This window comes from Megalobrama amblycephala, linkage group LG1 (genome assembly GCF_018812025.1).
Source record: "Megalobrama amblycephala isolate DHTTF-2021 linkage group LG1, ASM1881202v1, whole genome shotgun sequence".
NCBI lineage: Eukaryota > Metazoa > Chordata > Actinopteri > Cypriniformes > Xenocyprididae > Megalobrama > Megalobrama amblycephala.
The window spans coordinates 70,302,030-70,314,805 of record NC_063044.1 but is presented as its reverse complement, the minus strand read 5'-3'; the positions used below and the strand labels follow the sequence as shown (position 1 = coordinate 70,314,805).

The 12,776-nt window shown below is 38.7% G+C and overlaps 1 pseudogene; it reads right to left on the bottom strand.

The window, feature by feature from the left end:
- LOC125276778 overlaps positions 1-12,776 on the bottom strand; it is a 41,020-nt pseudogene that overhangs the window by 19,721 nt on the left and 8,523 nt on the right.

Here is a 12,776-nt window from a genome sequence, read left to right as displayed (position 1 = left end):
AAAAAATAAATAAAACAGTGAACTGTCAAGTCTTTGCTATTTTAAGCAAAATAGCTCTCTTAAGCTTGAACAATGACATATTTGACAAACAATGCATTATTTTTCCATTATTTGAGGTGACGTGGACTTAAATCTTGTTTCAGATGGTCTCCAAACTCAGCAGTATTTTATTATAATCTTGTAGGCATCTCTATTTCCTCTGGGTGCTGCGAGTCCTTCCTCCCTGCACAATAAAAGCATCGACTGACCTCTCGTATGTGTTTTTACCATGATTGATCCAGATCAGATGAGTGTGAATCATCAGATTGTGTGAAGCTCAAACTCACCAGCTCTTCTTGCACAGATGATCTGAAGAAGAATCACAGTAGGAGCAGCAAACACTGCGATCTCAACAATAATCACAATCACTGCAGGAAACATGTGTGGAAGAAGAAGAAGAAGAAGAAGAGAAACTGGACATGACTGAAGTCAAGGGGATTCAACTATGAACAGTTATTGATGAAGCATTTACAGACTGACTGATAGTTTAATGGTGTAAAGCTGTCAGTAGAAATGAATGTGTCGTACCTCTGAATAATGATCCAGCAGTCACACAGATGACAGTTTCTGATGCTGTGTCAGCTGGACCTGTGGATCACGTCTGTTAGTTCACTTCAACACATCATGACACATATAAACAACATCATCATCATCATCATCATCATCATCACAGAAATGATGAATATGTGCTGGACTCTGTGTGAACTTCCACCGTTACCACGAGTCTATCATCATTTTATTTCAAATTAAAGGTGTCAGGAGGAGAATGATGATAGATAATTACTAAAAATGAATCAATTGACAAGTGACACTTCATTGAACAAATCTTTTTGTCACTGATGTCAAGTTCAGCGGTTTCATATTTCTCTGAGCATCTACCAGCATGTGTTGCTGAAATTACAATTGTCCTTCATTTAAGACTTTCGTTGTGATGAGAATTGATTACACGGTAAAGCAGTGATGTGAGAGAGACAGTGATGATGTACCTGTAGTTTCTGGTGTGTTTCTGTTTGTGATGTGGACTGGAATCACTGCTGTCGCTGGATCAGCTTCAGCTGTGAAGGATGAATGTTAATATTCATATTCATAGTCATATTTTAACTTGGATCATCACATTATATAAAAGTGTTTTTGCCACCAGGTTTCAATTCCTTCAAAAGCTTTTGTGAGTTTAAAAGAGTTTTGTGAACATGTGGAATGATGTCCTATTAAACTGAACATATAATTCACAGAAACACTGACCATGACGAACATGCAGAGAAAAACGTGCATCAGGTCTATGGTGTTGGTCTCTATATGGACCTGTCCATTGTTGGCAGCTGTATAATCCAGAATCTTCTTCTGTGACGTTCTTGATGTTCAGAGAGCAGTCAGACCCCAGACTCAGTCTATCATGTCTCTCTGTGACTTTATTCTTTGTCCCTAATTTAATCAGTTCAACTGTCCCTGAATATCTGATACTGTTATGGTAGTTCCATGTAGTTGATGTACAGTCAGAAAGAGCATTATTACAGGGCAGACGGACATTTTCACCAGAACTGATGAACACATCAGTCATTGTGTAAACACTTGTAATCATTCTCTTCTGTGACGCTCTTGATGTTCAGAGAGCAGTCAGACCCCAGACTCAGTCTCTCATGTCTCTCTATGATTTCAGTGATAAAAAAATTATTATGATCTATTGTGTTCAGTTTGGAACGATATATGAGTAATAATGATTGGGTGAACTAACTCTTTACTTCAGATCCTGATCACCCTGTTAGGATTATTTGTGAAAACTGGCTGGACATTATTGCACTTATTACATGGCTAGATGAATTCAAATAAGAACTGAGTTTTCCAGCAAGATGTGCATTAATATTGTTATAATTTATCATTTTTAGGTCCTGAGTCATGGGCTGAAGGTCAAGACAGAACCAGACCAAAGTTGGACTGTAACCTACTGGAGATCATCCGATCTCTGCCAACAAATGCAGAATAAATATTTCTCTCTAAGTGTTTTTCAAATTGAAATCTCTGAATATGAAGATAATTGTTGATCATCAGATGTTTGAGTGACTCTATGTCCAGTATCAGGAATAATACAGTATGATCTGTATGTATCAATACACAACTCTGAGATCACAACGTGAATGTGTGCAAGAATAAACTGAGCATGTTAAAATCAACTCTTTCCAGACTAATTCCACTAAATGTCTTTAGAGAAAATCCAGATTTCTTTACCTGTGAGAAGTGAAGAGAGAATGATCAGTCCCAGCAGACACAGATCACACTGATCAGCCATTTTCTGTTTCTGTCAGTCTTTCTCTTCATTATATAGTTATATAGTTACAGCTCTTCCTTTAATCATCATCAGCTCCTCCTGTGTGTCTGAGAACTTCCTCTGATCTGACCGACTGAGTGTTTGAAATCCAGCTAGAGTTTTGATACTATAGTGACACGTTTGTGTGAAATATGTTGTTCAGTGTGAGAAGTGTATATTGTTAACCACACTGGCTCAACAGTTTCCTTTATGGCATTAAAATCATTAAATTATTAGTGATAAGCTTGTTTTGCTAATGAAAAGTTATCCACTATCCATAACTCGCTTTTAGAAGTAGTCAGAGAAATTTCTATAATGTCTATATTTTTTCTAGTTATGCAAGCTCTAAAATATTTTATCATATTTATTATATATTTAAAAATATAAGTAAAAAATGTAAGTAAAATATTTTTAAAAAGAAGAAAAGAACTTTAAATTTTTTAATGACAAATCACATTAGACTCATGATTGCTGTTTTCAAAGATGTATTGACAAGAAGAAAGAAAAAACTTTACAGCAACTGAACAAATAATAAAAAAAAAAAAGGTGAATTATTGCCCAACCATAAAATAATGAGATAACATATAAAGGTTGTTGATGTGTTATATCTCTGCAAATGATTATGATAATGGTGATTATGGATCATCACATCATCATGCAGATTATTTCATATAATCACTATTAAACTCAGAGTCTGTAAGTTTTACAGTGATGTTTTGCATCTATTCCAGAGTCAAGACTTTCTTACAACAATGAAATAACATTGTTTCTGTAACTAAAATAGTGAATTACGTATTGCAGTTTCAGAGCTGTGATCTCACTGTTGAGGTTTGGAAACATGTTGCTGTTGAGTGTGAGAACTCAGTTAGTTTAACCACACAGAGCAATGGTCATCTCTGAACCAGTTTAGATGGGTGTGGATTCTCAATCATTCTGATGTCACTTCCTCTTTCTCTATGTGGGCTGCTGTGTGCCATTGAACGCTCTCTGTTAACAATAGCAAGTTTTGCCTCTTTAATAAACTGAACTTTAACCCAAAAGTGATGGGTTGATCATGAACGATTAGTTCATTTTGAACAAATATTTAATATGACTCGGGAACAAGGAGTTTTCTCAAAGAGCGATTTGTTCCTATTTTGTGCATCTAACAATATAACAAGAGCTGCACAAATTAGTGCTGGGTTGCAAATAAGCAGAGCTGATGCTCATCATGCGGGTCGACACACACACACACAACTTGTTACATGTAATCTGCCCATGGTGACTGCTGGCAACGTGAAACATTCAACGTAATGATGAAATTAAGAAATGTGTGGATATTAATGTGTGTTTCTGTGTCTTACCGGTTCCTGGAAAAGCCCAAAAAGGAGTGGCCTGCGAACAGGAAACCAGTTTTATGGCATCCTGAAGGGGAGGAATGTTGAAAATGTTCACTTTCAATGGACATTTGGCCTTGGCTTCTGTTACATCTATATGAAACTTGTGGATCGCCAAAATAAAAAGAACTTTCCTTGGACTTTTCTTTAGTTTTGTCACTTCTATTGCTGCCTGTTAGACACTGCACTAACCATCTTATCACAAATGGGCAAAGGAGGTGCTGTGTCTCCATGCACACAGTAGCAGAGGTTGAGCATGCCTGGGACATGAATGGCACGAAGCGACCTCCGATGCTTCTGATTCCATAGCAAGAGATGGCGGGCGAGTTGCGATATGCAATGGGAACGTAGACCATCCTAAAGGTTGATGTACGCAAAGGTCGCAGTGCTGTCCGATCGGTGCTTGTCTGACAACAGCTCCTTGAAGCGACCCAGTGCAAGACCTACTGCTAGCAACTCGAGGGAATTGATATGCCAATGCAGTTTTTTGCTCTTTGCTCATGGCTCCCCACCCGGTGGCAGAAGCATCTGTCTAGACCACAGCATGCCTGGACACATGTTTCAGGGGAACTCCTGCCCGCAGGAACGAAGGGTCCGACCACTGAGTGAGGGTACGGCGGCAGTTTGGTGTCACGGGGACACAGAACATACCGCAACTAAGAATGTGTCGGGAAACATGTATTAATGTTAAGGTACTAGAAGAGAACAACTTAAGGTATAATTTAAGAACAACAGAGTTTATACCAGTGATTCCCAATGGAATCCCATGGAGCCTCTGCACAATTGAACATCTCGAGAGAAAACTCAGTTGTGCATTCAGACAGTGATTCTAGAAGAGACCACTGCAGGATGGATTTGAGTTTAGATTCACCACATTGTGGATTGAATGAAATATGTGTGAAATGTATTGTATTATTTTTAGGGAAATCAGGTCTAAACTGCACTCTCTGGATTCTCTGCTGAGAGCAGGAATTCACCAGATCAAGAGATAACATTTAATTTAATGTTAAGGGGGAGGAGGAAAGCCACCTTTGGAGAAGACGATTCCTGATTGGTCAGAACTCCTCAAAGAGGTTGGACAAATAGTCAGATCAGGATGACAAATTCAGTATAATATGGCTTAAGACAAAGAACAGACGATGAAGGGCAGACAAGCAGTTTCATTCAAGCCATCCAAATTCTCACGTACTCACTTTTTTTTAACTTTAACTTTCTTTTTCCATTGAGAGTCTCGTGTTCTAAGTTAAGTTTTGCTGCCTCAACTTTAAACTCCAGCCATGACAAGAGTCTCCATTCATTTGCCAGCACGCCCGAACATGATTAGCTTTTCCACGACAAACCAACAAACCTGGAAAACCCTTTACTCCAAGCCAAGGATGCCGACAAGGGAATCCAAATTCAAAGACACGATCGACAAGTGTAAGACTTGATTTTCCTGCTGAGACCAACTGAGATCAAGCACCCTGTAATAAAGCAACAAAACTCATCTGGAGAGAAGATCTCAAAGAAATAGCAAGGACAACACCTTGCCCTAAACTGTCCTCACACGTCTACAGGATGTACATCTTCTGTAGCCAGAAGCCCCCATGCAGAGATGGCTGAATGTCTGAAGACATTCACACATCACTGTGTGTATATACATTTCTTTGAGCAATTGATGTTATGCATTTATTATTTCTGAATTGGCTTCTAATTGTCTAACTGTAATGTAATTGGCATGATACATTTTTACTTGACAAATAAAATGTTATATTTGGTTTATTCTGTGTTATTCTTAATTCATTATTTCTAGTAGATTAAAGCGAAGGTATTACCGCAAATCTGTGTTCAGGATGGATCATACGGAAGGTTTAATATGTGGAGCATGGGGCACATCAATCTTTTTGTTCATGTAAGCAGAGCGCGACCGACTGAAAGGTAGATATTTGCCCTGCATCCAATGTTTAAGGTCAGAACTGACGAGTTTATGTCCGAGAAAGCCACTCAGCCGGCCGAAGTGACTTTTCTAAGCGATACCGGGACCGCAGCGAACGAATAATTGAAGATATAAGGTAATCAGAATAATCAAAAATCTAAATTAATACATAACCAATGACTATATAAATTCTACAAATTAAATGAACTTCACAGGAGCGCTGAAAAGGCATACACGTGTTAAACCTTCTCCCAGGCCGTCGGATTCTGTTTTTGGGCCGATGGGGGGTTCACTACACAAGCAAGTACCTCCAGATTCTATAGCTGAACTGGTGAATTAAATTAATGATTCATGGTTCGTTCAAGTCAGGTCTTATGAAGTGCATATGTTGATATAAATCATGCTCATCATTTCATTCTCTCTTAAAACTCTTTCTAACTTCCTTTCCTTCTGCAACTTGTATGAATGTGTGTGTGTGTGTGTGGGTGTGTTTATGTTAGATATTAGCTTGTGTTAGAATATACCTGTTTCACTGACCGGGTTCACAGCAGTAACCAGACAGACCCCAGAAAAAGCCTTTGAATATGCTTTAATCACAGTCAGGAGGATCTCACCACAATCACAGAGAATCCTCACCACAAAAAGAGTTCAACAGTTTATATAGAATAGATGCATGGGCAAAGGTAACATAATTCAAATTCAATTACATCATATATCATGGTCATGTCCAGACAGCCATCTATTCTTGTCATCTGCATCTGTTATTACAACACTAGACCAAGCACTAGAACATTTTGTTCTCAAAAGCATTTGAATGTTAATCCTGCAGAAAAAGGAATATCAGTGTATTCATTTTATTATTGATTAATTTTAGTATTGATTAATTAAAAATTTCCTTAACAAAACTGAATCTGACGGAGGTCTTGAGTTGATTTCTGAGAGTAAGCTGACATCTCCACTCTCTGTTGTCATCTTCATTCAGGAGTGTTGTAGTCAGAGTGATGTTACAGTGATCTGATGAGAATAATATCTGATATCTGGAGTCTGTCTTCAGATCAACACCAGCCTGATTCACCCACGACAGATGAAGATCCTCAGAATCAACCAAATCATTACAAGAGAAATCATATGAATACAACTGACAGGAGAAAGTCACAGAGCGACCTGGACTGATCTCAGTCTGTGAGGATGATGATGATGATGATGATGATGATGATGAAGAGACTGAAACTGAACACAAGACACAAATCACAGACTCTTCAATCATCATGTGAGTTTAAAGGGAGAATCTGTCCTTTTTAAATTGATCATATAATCATAAACTTACCATGAAGAACATGCAGATAAACATGTGCATCAGTTCCTTGTTGTTCTCCATTCACAAATTGTCTGCAGGTGTATAATCCATAATCTTCTTCTGTGACGTTCTTGATGTTCAGAGAGCAGTCAGACCCCAGACTCAGTCTCTCATGTCTCTCTGTGACTTTCTTCTTTATCCCTCCATTAATCAGTTCAACTGCTGCTGAACGTCTGTTATAGATCCATACAGTTGATGTACAGTCAGAAAGAGCATTATTACAGGACAGACGGACATTTTCACCAGAACTGATGAACACATCAGTCACTTCTGCTCCAATCGTACCTGAAACATAAAGTACATTTGAGTGATCATTATGTTATATATAAGTCTTTTTTCCTCACTTATTCCTCTGGGGTCAGTGGAGGCACCAACGCATTCAGTTGCATTTTATTTTATTGCATTTATTTATTTTTTGTATACAAATCAAGCATAGCGTTAGTTCTGGCAGGTCACGTTAGTCAAGCTTGCATCAGTTGACTCTCAGCTGATCCACATCTATCTGTAGGAATACGACACTTATCTCAGCATCCCTATATATAGGTCCATTCAGTATTATCAGCAGTTTATCATGTTGCTCAGGTGCTAATTACCCTCCTCCATCCCCAGCTCCTGCACTTGTCCAATCAGGACTTGGCCTCTGATACACCAGACTAATTCTTCTTGAATTATGTTGTTTCATTAAATTATTGTCATTAAGAACATTAATGATATCTACCCTAAGGGGGGGTTATCGCTTCTCTCCCTGCTCTTTTTCAAACCGGACAATGGACCGTTCAACCACCGAATCCAGCAGTGTCTGCCATAATATTGAAGTAAGTGTGCATCATTGATTACCGTTCTCGCTAAAAACATGAGATCTGTAGTTTAGTTTAAAGAGGAATTATTGTGCTCCTAGCACTCCTCGCTGTCATTAAAACAACGTGTCACAGGAAAAGTGTTCAAAAGTAACCCCGTCTATCTAAATTATTATCACTTTTAGTTACTGCATAATGATTTTATGTAATTTCAATGCTTATTACCGGTGTTGGCACATTACTAGTTACTTCTCACAAATAGTAACGGAGTTAGTAACTGAGTTACATCATTATAAAAGTAACTAATTACCAGGGAAAGTAACTATTGCATTATTTTTTAAATTTTTTTAGTTATTTATCTGTTATTTTTTTTTAAATCAAATGTCAAATACCTTGTATGCCCCCAATATTAAACATTCATAATCATTACTTTTGCTGGTTCTTTATGGCAAGCTTTATGCGTGCGCTTGACTGCTATATAGCCTGTATTAAAGGTGCCCTAGAATTAAAAACTGAATTTATCTTGGCATAGTTGAATAACAAGAGTTCAGTACATGGAAAATGACATACAGTGAGTCTCAAACTCCATTGTTTCCTCCTTCTTATATAAATCTCATTTGTTTAAAAGTTAATACTGGCTGCCCTGTCTAATGCCTTGAACATGGGCTGGAATCAAATATTGGGGCAACATAATATCCCGACTGTTAAGTAACAGTCGGGATCATTAATATGTACGCCCCCAATATTCGCATATGCCAGCCCATGTTCAATGCATTAGACAAGGGCAGCCAGTATTAACGTCTGGATCTGCACAGCTGAATCATAAGACTAGGTAAGCAAGCAAGAACAATAGTGAAAAATGGCAGATGGAGCAATAATAACTGACATGATCCATGATATCATGATATTTTTAGTGATATTTGTAAATTGTCTTTCTAAATGTTTCGTTAGCATGTTGCTAATGTACTGTTAAATGTGGTTAAAGTTACCATCGTTTCTTACTGTATTCATGGAGACAAGAGCCGTCGCTATTTTCATTATTAAACACTTGCAGTCTGTATAATTCATAAACACAACTTCATTCTTTATAAATCTCTCCAACAGTGTAGCATTAGCCGTTAGCCATGAAGCATAGCCTCAAATTCATTCAGAATCAAATGTAAACATCCAAATTAATACAATACTCACATAATCCGACGCATGCATGCAGCATGCATGACAAACACTTTGTAAACATCCATTTTGAGGGTTACATTAGCTGTGTGAACTGTGTTTATGCTGTTTAAGGCAAGCAAATCAAATTAATATAAATGTGATTAGTCAAATCAAGTTAATGGCTTAATTGAACAACTACTAGTCGACTAGAAAAAAACTTATTTCACATATTTTCAATCCAGCATTTCACAAAGGGTTTTCTGGTTTGAGCTTTCTCTACGCTCACATGCTCACAGACACACACACAGAGCATCGTTCACTATTATCAGTTTAAAATTATATTTGTGTATGACTAACCTGTACTATTTCTTTACAACAAAACGCTTTGCAGGTCTATCGTCACACACCAATCTGCATCAGTTAGCATGCAGGTCCTGTGGGTAAGAGAGAGCCTACTCGGATGAAAACCAAGTCAGTGAGCTCAAATATAGTAACGCAGCATTTTTTGTTGTTGTCAGTAACAGTAACGGCGTTGTAAGGGGAGAAAAAGTAATTCGTTTGATAACACGTTACTGAAAAAAATTACGTCGTTAGTAACAACGTTTATTTATAACGCCATTATACCCATCACTGCTTATCACCATAAATGAAAGTGTCATATTTAATCTAAATGTATATCAAATGTAAAAGAGAGTTCAAAATCATTCTGTTTACTTCATTACTTTTCTCACTCTAGTAAAGGAGTTTGTGCACATGGACTTGAGTTTCCATATAGGGTGCACATATTTACGGCAAGTTTAATTTTTTGTAAATCCTGATATGTGCATGGAAAATGCCGTACGCATATTTCTATGCCTATTTTGTGCGTATGTAACGGTTATAAATGAGGCCCCAGGTCTGTATTTTCATTGCGTCTGTTGTTCCCTTTCATGGCAACATCAACGCTGCGTTGAGACGAATTGGGATCACCTCTGCATGATTACAGTACGTCTTGAGGCACTTGTGAAATCGAGCCAATGGCGTGATGGAACGTCAGAGGCGGGTGATGTCACGGACCAGGAAACTATAAAGCAGACCAGCTTCTGTGTCTTCAGCAAGCGCTCTGTGTTATCGAGACCCCCCGTCATACGCTTTCTTCGTGGTACTCAGAGGCCGAGGCCTTCACTTCGTACAAGAACTCTGGCCTTGGACTTGGCCTTAATTCTTTATTATATTTATATAATATGAATTATAATTACTTTTAATTCATAATATATTCATATTATATTCATTGAAAAGTAATATGAAACTTTGCTTTTTTTTAAATTAATATAAATATAATGCATGTATAATGCATATAACTAACGTGTATTGATTTAAGCTCTTTGTGAACCTATATAATTAGGCCTATTTCTTTGATTCACATCCTGCATTGATATATTCAGATATTTTCTTTTCATTCCTGCCTTCTCAAACTTTCACTGCAGCAGCAGTGTTTATTCCTACCTTGTAAATGCTTTTAATTTTATGATTTTTAAAAAATATTCTATCTATTCTATCTTCAGAATCAAACCGATGCTCTGCATGTTCCGTGTGATTGGCTGTTTGCTGCACGTGTCACTCTTTCAGGTGCACACGCTTCAGAGTTAATTGCAAACTCTGGATTAAACCTGAGTTGACAGGGAACGTTTATACCGAGCGTTATGAGACTGCTGAGCCTGATCTAAACCAGGTTGCCTTTATCTGGATTTGTCGAATCCAAACCTACTCTGAAACTGAAAGTTTGTTCAGCTAGCTTCGCCCAACATGCCCCAGGACTATTGTGGTTTGTTTTCACTGTGGACTAAAAAAACTCTTTAATTGCACTCAGCGTATCAGTTATGATGCACCTTTAGATACGTGTGTGTTTATAATTGAGGGATCCTGAGAGTTTGTGATGTGGACTGGAATTACTCCTGTCGTTGAATCATCTTTACACAAGATAACTCTAACAATATCTATCATTATATTGGCACATCTAACAGAGACCTTTCCATAACTGATTCATGAGATTGTGTCTCACCTGAATATTTGATAGTGTATCTGACTGAGGTCTGGAGTTGATTTCTGAGAGTAAGCTGACATCTCCACTCTCTGTTGTCATCTTCATTCAGGAGTGTTGTAGTCAGAGTGATGATACAGTGATCTGATGAGAATAATATCTGATATCTGGAGTCTGTCTTCAGATCAACACCAGCCTGATTCACCCACGACAGCTGAAGACCCTCAGAATGACCCCAGTAATGACAGGAGAATCCAGAATACATCTGACAGGAGAGAGTCACAGAGCGACCTGGATTGATCTCAGTCTGTGAGGATGATGATGATGATGATGATGATGGAGACACTGAAACTGAACACAAGACACAAATCACAGACTCTTCAATCATCATGTGAGTTTAAAGGGAGAATCTGCTCTTTTTAAATTGATCACATAATCATAAACTTACCATGAAGAACATGCAGTAAAACACGTACATCAGTTCCTTGTTTTTGTCCATTCCAATATTGTTGGCAGGTGTAAAATCCATAATCTTCTTCTGTGATGTTCTTGATGTTCAGAGAGCAGTCAGACCCCAGACTCAGTCTCTCATATCTCTCTGAGTCTTTCTTCTTTATCCCTCCAGTAATCAGTTCAACTGCTGCTGAATGTCTGAATCTGTTATAGATCCATACAGTTGATGTGCAGTCAGAAAGAGCATTATTACAGGACAGACGGACATTATCACCAGAACTGATGAACACATCAGTCGCTTCTGCTCCAATTTTACCTGAAACATAAAGTACATTTGAGTGATCATTATGTTATATATAAGTATTTTTTCCTCACTCATTCCTCTGGGGTCAGTGGAGGCACCAACGCATTCAGTTGCATTTTGTCCTGATAACGGTGGAAAGAACTTAAGGCAGCGCTGGCTGTTCAGTGGGCCAAGGCGGCGCAGGCAGCTCAGGAAGCCACGGTGGTGTGGGCCATTTGGGAGGCTATGGGGGTTCAGGTTCTTCGGGTTCCATCGCCATAGCCCAGATACCAGGCTCGGCCACCAAGGTCAGGGAACTGGAGTGGGTTCAGGGACTGGAGCCGAGTCTTGAGCTGAAGCCATCATTGGAATCGGGACGAGGACGGGAGTTGCTTCTGGACTCGGGATGAGGATGGGAGTTGCCTCTGACCACCGGTCCTCCATACACTCTGGAGAGGACTGAGAAATGGCGGCGGCCATGTTGACCAAGGGTTAGTCTTTGGCGGTGGCCATCTTAACTGAGGCCTCAGGCGTGGCGGTGGCCATCTCAACTGAGGGCTCAGGCGTGGCGGCGGCCATTGTGACCGAGGGTTCAGGCGAGGCAGCGGCCATTTTAGGAAGGGACTCTTGAGATGGGGACTGGTGAACAGGGAACTTCATTAAAGGATTAGTCCACTTTTAAATAAACTTTTCCTGATAATTTACTCACCCCCATGTCATCCAAGATGTCCATGTCTTTCTTTCTTCAGTTGAAAAGAAATTAAAGTTTTTGATGAAAACATTCCAGGATTATTCTCCTTATAGTAGACTTGAATGGGCACCAAACAGTTGAAGGTCAAAATTAGTTTCACTGCTAAGTGTAATACTGCCCTCCACAGGTCAAAGTTTGAACTAATTGTTATATACTATTGCATAAAAAAAACTTTGACCTGTGGAGGGCAGTATTACACTTAGCAGTGTCTACACTGCTGGAATTCTAATAGAGGAGAAGAAGAAGAGAGCTAGTTCGAGATGAGCATTTATGGTTAAAACTTGTATAATTTTCTTTTTTTTTTCAGAAAATGAGCGATGGTTTCACT